Below are 9,328 nucleotides of genomic sequence, written 5' to 3' on the forward strand. Positions count from 1 at the left end.
GTGGAGGGGGGGAGGGGGGAGGGGCGTGTCTTCGCGCCGGTTGCACCGCCTTGGGGACTCATGCGCCCGCCCCACGGGTGTTGCAACGCGACCGGGCCTGCTTTGCTCTGCCTCAGCCTGGTCCAGGCAGTTGGCACGCGGTGGCCAAGGACAATGTTGGTTGTCGCTTATCAGACCGGCTCAGCTAGTGCAGCTGGTCGGAAAAACGCTGTCGGCTTCGCTCAAGGAACCGGACTGGACAAGCCACCCCTGTGATCAGAGGCTTGCAGGACAAGCCATACGGGGAAAGTCTGGGGGACCTGGGACTCTTCAGCCTGAAAACGAGAAGGCTGAGGGGGGACTTGGGCGGGATTTACCGATATATCAGCGGGCCAGGGGGGCACGTGCACCCCCTACACATCGCCATTGATCAGGGGCATAAATATTGCTTCTAAGCAGCCCACTAGCTTATCTCCTACCCCTCTCCCTGGTCCATCAATGAAGCCTTCACCACTCTCTTCACACCAACTATGCAGTCACCACCACTCTGGATCACAGATTCACACTGGAGACTGTATTTTAATGCGCATTAATGTATTTTAATGCAGTGCCCACAATGCACCGCACAGAGCAACTAACTGTGGGCTTCCACCACACCAATTGCATAAGAGTGATTTTACCTCGCATACAACGAATTTTTGGTATAAAAAGGGTCATCACATAAGAGTGAATTCACACATACAGAACCTGCATAAAGCGAGGGAAACCTGTATATTCAAAACCTAAGTCACGCTCAGCGAGTCTTAACATTGTTGCCAGGTGTAGGATGATTATGGTATGTATAAAATCATTTCAACCCTTGTATGAGGTATGATCAATAATAGTAAAACCATTCAAAATGTACCATAATTTTGGAGGTAGCTAATCAATGCAAGACCCAAGTCACTTCCAGGAAGTCTTAACAGTGTTGTCAGGTGTTGAATAATTATTGTATTTGTACAATCATTTCAATCAATGTATGATTGATATTAGTAAAAGTGTTCAAAAAAATGTATGCTAATTTTGGAGGTAGCTGATTAATGCAGTATATGCAAAACCCAAGTCACACTGAGGAAGTCTTAACAGTTGCCAGATGTAGGATAATGATGGTATTTGTACAATCATTTCAACCCTTGTACAATGTATGATCATTAGTAAAAGCATTCAGATTATACAATAATTTTGGAGGTAGCTAATTGATGCAAAACTCAAGTCACATTCAGGGAGTCTTAGCAGTGTTGCCAAGTGTATGATAATTATGGTGTTTGTACAGTCATTTCAACACTTGTGTTAGACTACATGCCCTTGGGAAGTCCCTTCTTGTGACTCTCTGACAGGAGTGCTGGTAGGTGAAGGATAATTATGTTATTTGTACAGTCATTTTAACCCCTGTACGATGTATAATCAATAATAGTAAAAGCATTCAAGATGTACAATAATTTTGGAGGTAGAGCTAATTGATGCAGTATATACAAAATCCAAGTCATGCTCAGGGAGTCTTAACAGTGTTGTCAGGCATACGATAATTATCGTATTTGTACAATCATTTGAATCCTTGTAAGAGGTACAAACAATAATAGTAAAAGCGTTCAAAATGTACTATAATTTCGGAGGTAGCTAATTGATGCAAAACCCAAGTCAATCTCAGGATGTCTTAATCAACTTTGGGGTTTGCTGTCATCATTTTCTTATGACTGCTTGCCTCGAAAGAAAGAAGTGCTTCAACTTCGATGACCCAGTTCTCACTCACTCACTGAAGATTACAGTGAGCAATATAAAGTAAATAAGAAGAAGATTTATTTGCATATTTTTTCAGGGTACGATAGTTTTTCAGCAATCATGATAATTTTGAGATTCCAGTATGATAATTTCATATCTAAGATCTGGCAGTGCTGCTGACAGGAAGCACTGCCAGACATAGCACAGACCAGACACCCTTGCCTGCCACAGGCCACATCCTGCTTTTGTGAAAGGTCCCCAGTAGAGGCCAGGGTGGCCAAACCTCCAGGAATCTCCAGGAATTAGATCTACATTTCCAGGAAGCTGCTGAGAGTCACCCTGGGAGAGAAATGTAAGGGCATTTGTTAAAAATCAATATTCCATGTTGAATCCAATTTATACAATAGTCCAGTGGGGTTTTAAAATGTAATAGTCATGTGCATTTGCCTTCCGGATGTACAGACTTGTTAATCTCATTAGGTTGTGTGATGAAACCTCCTGGAATAGATTCAAACAGAGTTGGCAACCCTAGCACACAGCACACTCCAAACACCCTCACCTGCCACACATAAAACTGGGGAACTGCAGCGGGCAGTGTGCTGCTTCTGTGAAAGTCAATTAAGGCTCCAAGAGGTCCCAGGTACAGGGCCATCCTCCCCAGCTACAGAGGAAGGCAACCCTCCCCTCACCCCCCCAGTCGGTACTAATCTGACCATAGGGTAACATTCCTTCCTGCCCCCAAGTATGGTGATTGATCTGACTCTGAACAGATCCTCTAGCCAGGGACCTCCAGCTTTGGTTCCAGCAAGAGAATGGGCACACCCCAGTTGAGCACATCCCATGCTCCCTCCTTGAGTGCCATTCCAATCCCTGCTTGCTCTGCTTTCTGCCCCCTGCCCGAATGCCACTCCAATTCATTGCCCAGTTAGTTGCTTTGCTTTCTGTCCCATGCTCCCTCCCCGAGTACCACTCCCCTGCCCTATTGGCTGATCTGCTTTCTGCCTCATGCTCCTTGCTCTGCTTTCTGCTCTCTGAGTGCTGTGCTAATCCCCTGCCCAATCAGCTGCTCTGCTTTCTGCTCCTTGCCCCATTCTCCCTGCCTAGATGCCACTCCAGTCCCCTGCTCCATTGGCTGATCTGCTTTCTGCCCCATGCTTCTTCCATGAGTGCTGCTCTTATTCTCTGCCCAACTGGCTGCTCTGCTTTCTGCTCCCTGCCCCATGCTCCCTGCTTGCTTGGCTGTTTTGCTTCCTGCTGCTTGCCCTGTATGCCCTCCCTGAGTGCCACTCTAGTCTCCTGCCCAATTGGCTGCTCTGGCTTTCTGCTCCCTGTCTTGTGCTCCCTGCCTAATAGCTACTCTGCTTTCTGCTCCCTGCCCCTTTCCCAATCTGCCATGTACCCGTGGAAGCTGCATGTGCCATTTATGGCCCGTGTGCTGCAAGTTGGCCTCTCCTGAGCAGCTTTTTTTTTCAAGCCTGCTAGTAACATACCTTGGCTCCTTCCACACTCTCCATATTTTTTTTATTTGTGTTTTTGATAACCAAGTACAATTGCTGAACACAGCTGCGTGCCCTATTTAATTGAAACTCCACCTAGGTTAAAAACTGGAGCTCTGATGGCAGTTAAAAGGGGCAGCTGGCTGTACGTGCTCATAGGTCCTGTACTGAGACCATTCATCCCACCCTATGGTGGCATAAATCCCTGTGTGTGTGCCAGAGACAGAGTGAGCGAGCAAGAGAGAGAGATACATAAAAATTTGTGTAATGATTTAGAGACCATTCATCCTACCCTATGGTGGCATAGACCCACGATGCATAAATCCATGTGTTTGTGTGTATGTGTGTGTGTGAGAGAAACACAGGGAAAGAGAGCAAGTAAGAGAGAGATACGCAAAGGTATGTATAATGATTCCCTAATGATAGCCAGCTAATGATTCCCTGGTGATTTACAAGACATAACTTGCTCTAAATGGAGGTTTTATTTTCAGTTTCATTTAGGCCTTTTCCTTGGTTAGTAAAATTTCATTTCCTGTTGGTGTTTTCTGATCATCTGAATCCCTTGGCTGAATAATATAATATTCTAAGAGTATTTGATTTGGAGTGTAAAGCGGATTACTGAAAGGCTATACCTAATCCATAATTAAAAAAAATATTGGATTCAGGAGGAAAGAAATGGGACCAATGTATCAAAATATTAACTTTTCATTCATATCGAGTAGAAAGGCCTGCTATGAGTTACCCTTAGAAGTGATGAGAAAGAAAGAGATAGATTTTGTCAGTCCCAGGGATTTCTGAAGTGCCCATATTTCCTTGATATCTAAACACTGGGTTTTGACCAAATAACATCTATATAATCGTATTCACCCAGTTGGTTGTGGCTATTTCACTATAAGCAAAGGCTGCTGGGGAGCTGAGAAGAATTGCAACTCTATACTAACTTGTTAAAATATAATTTTGTACCTCTGTTTAGAGTGTTTATTTAAAATACAATGGCCACATGGATCAGGCTGCAACGACTAAGGGAAGAGCTGCTGATCTGAGTGAGCGTGTACTGACACTCTTCAGGCATGCCACAGCAACCAGTCTGCAGATTTCTGAGCCACGTGAGTTCTGCAGGACAGTTCTGCAAGCAGCTTTCGTTCCAGATGCATCATTGCCTTTTGCACCAGAAGTGTCAAAATGGCTCTGTTTTACTTCAATAGAAGTATTTAAGAAGCTTACACTGACTTTAATAGAGGCAGGATCAGGCCTTGAGACACTTGATCGCTGTCTCAATGCCAAGAAAGCTCAGACACCACTGGAGTAAGAACTGCTTGAAGGCCAGTGGGCCCTTGCATGGACATACTACTTGCCTCTCACTCACCTACTGGCATAACATTCTACAAACTCACTGTTGTAATGCCTTCCCTTCACTGGTAACATTAGGTAATGTTAGGGTAAAAATAGCTATGGCTTACATTAGTTATACAGGATGATGCAGACAAGACTTTTATTAAAGATATTACAACCCTTCTTTTTTCCATTTAGAACTAAGGGAGCTAAAACTTAGATATCAGATGTTATGATATTACTGTATTTAAGTCCTTCAGTTCGTGGTTATAAAAGTAACTTGGCTTCATGGCCCAGATGAGTGGTGCAAGTCCAGTCCACAGGCTGGATCCGGCACACGAGGCTGGGTTGGTGCAGGCACCACATGCAACCCGTGTCCCAGACTGGCCCAGTACCTCATGCAGCATGCACACTGGCTGCAGCTCCACATGCCATGTATAGTGTGTGCCAGACCAACGCCATGCACTATGTGCATTATACAGGGCGGGGCCAGGTCCAGTGCACAGTGCATGCAGCATAAGGGCTAGTTCAGGGTGCACACTGCACAGTTTAATCCAAAAGCTACAGGCGGCATCATGGGCCAGATTATAGGGATCTGCAGGCTGTATCTTTGATAGCCCTGCTCCAGTGAATCCTCAGCCAAAACTCAAGAAATTCGGAACTTTGAATTTCTCATGTACGAAACAAGAAAACTTGCCAGAAGTAACTTGATATCTGCATATCCTTATGAAGAAGTGATAGAGGGGTCACATGTTCTTCCTTACCAATTCATCTTGAACTTCAACAACATTGCTTGGCAGGGAGTCACAGTGCAACATAATTTTTTATTTATTTCCAAAACTGAATACATTCAAATTTGCACTGTCTAGTGACTGAGCAAAAATTATGGTTGGTATAAATGGGCACAACTATATTAATGAGTTTTTTCAATGTTTTGCTTTTGAATTCCTGTTCAATAACTAAAATAAAATAATCTCGTGCTAAGTCAAGTTTAACTGAATGAGGGCATTGGTATAGCCAGAATTTGTTAGATGGTTTGTACAGCATTAATTTTTGCGATGTAGTTTTGTAGGATCTATACAGTGTCTATACAGACTCTCCAAAAAGTTTCTGAAGATTGAGAGTTTCTTGGCTTTAATCCAGATCTTTTCTCATTCATTTTTGGTTAAGGCCTTTTGAAAGTGTCATTCATGTGCCAATAAACACTGAAGCTTTTTTAGCTCCAAGAATTTTATGTAATACATTTTTAAAGTAATGCATTATATGTTAGGTTTGGCTGGTTCTAGGTTACATGAGTTTTAAAAAAAAAGTAATTTACTGGTTTAAGATACCTTTTTGTGTTGTTAGAACTCAAATATGTCTTTGATTTAAAAAAAATAGCAGTTGGCAAGTTCTGTGACCCAGTGGCACATGTAGGCTGAAATTATGGTAACTGAAGAGCCTATGAGAAAAGGTAGCTTTATTTAAGAAGGGACCTGGAGGCTTTTTAGGTTTGTCCTCAGTTTGGCCCAGGTCGATACTGTGTTTGTAGGGACTGAAGCTGATTCAAAATTAAACTGATGAGAGGAAAAGAAAGAAGTCATAACAACAAAGTCCATTCATCCCTCATTTTTGTCCCCACCACATTCCCACTTCATCAACAATCCATGTTAATATCACTACTAATTTTTTTTTAAAATACACATTTTAAAGGTAGATGGTAGGTCTTTCAAGCTCCAAGAAATCAACCAACTATTGAATGAAGAAGCAACCAGATGAGTTCAGACACTAAGATATAATAAACAGTAAACATTTTTTGTGGTGCAGGGGATCTGAAAAAATGGAGCTTTCATTTGAAAAAAATATTAAGATAATCTTCCAAGGGTGAAATGATGTCTTCCTGACTCATGTAGGCAGACAGCTGCCGGGGCTGTGCTGCTGTTTATAATATTCTGAAGTCTAGAAAGTTTCTCTCTTGCCACGGAAAACCCTGTAGGCAGCAGTATAATTGGCAAAACCTTCCTTTAAACAATTTGTTGTCTGATGCCCAGAAACACACTTGATAATGATTAGATTGTTGTTGTGCTGAGTCTTTTGCCTGTCAGTCTGAACAACATAGTTTCATTATTTCTTTATACTTCCTGTCTCCCTGTATCTACCTGTTGCCTAATTTTTAGATTGTTTACTTTGGGGATAGAAGTTGTCCTTTTGTTCTGTGCATGTACAGTGCGTAGTACTGTGGAGTCCTGACCTATTGGTAGGCCTGTAGGCTCTACAGGCACTTTTATATGTGCTTCAACGTGTTCTGATTAGAATGCATCAGAGCAGACTTGATTAATCAGGTTGGGATCTATAATGTGCTGGATCATTTAACTGATGAGCCCCTGAAATCTGCATATATTGGGTAACATTTCAAGATAAAATTATTAGCATATTTGGCTGCAGTATGCAGTATATTTGGTCCTGGATGGTGCGGACAAAACCCTCTGATTCACCAAAGAACACTCTGTGTCTCAACCAAGCAGCTGAGTGCCAGCAATCAGCTTGGAAACATTCTTCCATCTGTTCTTGAGCTGACCTGGTGACCGTTCTGGTGCTTGTCTTCCCAGTGCTAGAGACATGAAATTCTGATAAACCCTAACAACTGCCCAGGGGAATTGCAAGTCTGTACTTAAGTAGCATTTACTCCAACCTGCATCTGAACATTGCTAGCTCTGTTCTACACATCTTAAAAGGCGTAGGCAACCTCTTAGTGGAACTACTTGGATGCTACATGTGAAGACTCATAAGAGATTCCAGGCAGTAATAATAGTAGTAATAATAATGTTAGTTTTGTCTTGCTGCAGCTTCAGAAAGCTGTAAGACAATGGGAAAGAGAGTGAGAGACAGACAGACAGACACTGTGAATGGAATTCTTTTAGCCTTTGGGCACATAAATGCAAGTTTTCCAGCCACATAAATGGCCTTTTTGACACATATCCAGTTTGCAGGCTCAGGGAATGGGTAGGCGAGAACCTGATGGTGTTTAATACCAAAAAATGCAAGGTTCTCCACCTTGGGAGGAAAAACCTGCAGCATCCTTATAGGCTCGGCAGTGCTACACTGGCTAGCAGTATGGACGAAAGGGACATGTCGGTCATGATTGACCACAAGACTAACATGAGCCTTCAATGTGATGCTGCAGCTAGTAAAGCAAGCAAAATGATGGCTTGCATCCATAGATGCTTCTCAAGCAAATCCCAGGATGTCATTCTCTCGTTGTACTTGGCCTTGGTGAGGCCACAGCTGGAGTACTGTGTCCAGTTTTGTGCTCCACAATTAAAAAAAGATGTGGAGAAGCTTGAGAGAGTGCAGAGGAGAGCCACATGCATGACCAGAGGTCAAGAAAACAGACCTTATGATGAAAGGCTGAGAGCTATGGGACTCTTTAGCCTGGAAAAGTTCAGGCTCAGGGGTGATCTGGTGGCCAGCTATAAGTTTTTCAGGGGTGCTGACCAGGATGTGGGGGGACGTCTGTCCACCAGAGTGCCCCAAGGGATGACAAAGTCGAACGGTCACAAACTCCTCCATGACCATTTCAGGCTAGACATAAGGAAGAACTTCTTTACTGTCCGAGCCCCCAAGGTTTGTAATAGACTGCCGCTGGAGGTGGTTCAAGCACCTACTTTGAACTCCTTCAAGAGACATTTGGATGTTTATCTTGCTGGGATCCTATGATCCCTGCTGACTTCCTGCCTCTGGGGCAGGGGGCTGGACTCGATGATCTTCTGAGGTCCCTTCCAGCCCCAGTGTCTATGTCCCTGTCTATGTCTATGCAATTCTATTACCCATGCAGTACGGATGAGTGTATAAGTGTATACTGTACAGACACAATGGCTATGCACTGGCCAGCCATGTACGTGGCTCCATACACACCCAGGATATGTAGGTAGATCACAAAATTGTAATCAGACTAAATTAAAACCTGTGCCTAGCAGGTAGATGATAGAAGAGCTGAGTAATGGCACCCACCAAGAAAGAAGGAGACTCAGATTCCACAGCACTCTCATCCAGAGGAGATTTGAACCTAACCTCTCCAAAATCCTGGCAAAATGCTCATACCAGCACATCACAGGCTGGCCATTAAGTAAACTCTTCTCTGGCACTGATTTGGAAATTGAGCCACTGCCCCCTGCAGTCATTAGTCCAGTGATTTTCAACCAGTGCCACCTTGGAGTGCCTTGAGATTACAATGTTAGTGATGATTCACAAACTAAACCCAAAGATTTCAAATAGGCAACAATAGCATTAAAATCATTCTCGCCTATTGTGGACTTCCTGAGTTCTGTGCAACAGAAGAATTGCTGTATTATTTTTCAGTCAAAAAACAAGTTGAAAACTAAAAGCTAGCAGTTTTGGATGGGTGCCTGGAGTATAAGAAGGTTGAGAACCACTGCACTAGTACAAGGATGAAAGGGAAGTTTCTGCCCCACTGGGAGCAAGGATAGAACACAGTGTCCCTTCCCTTCCAGAGGAACATGTATTTCATTGAGCCGTACAAAGCCCTGTTTTGAATTCTTCCTGGTCCCAGAAATCTCCCTCTCTTGGTTGCCCAGGGGAGCCCACTTCAAAAGGACAGACCTCATAGTTTCATAGTTTCTAGGGTCGGAAGGGACCTGAGTAGATCATCTAGTCCGACCCCCTGCCATGGCAGGAAATAATACTGGGGTCAAACGACCACAGCAAGATGTTCATCCAACCGCCTCTTAAAAACCCCAGGGTAGGAGCCAGCACCACTTCTCTTG

Source organism: Crocodylus porosus, unplaced genomic scaffold, assembly GCF_001723895.1.
Source record: "Crocodylus porosus isolate Cpor-Errol unplaced genomic scaffold, CroPor_comp1, whole genome shotgun sequence".
Classification (NCBI taxonomy): Eukaryota; Metazoa; Chordata; order Crocodylia; family Crocodylidae; genus Crocodylus; species Crocodylus porosus.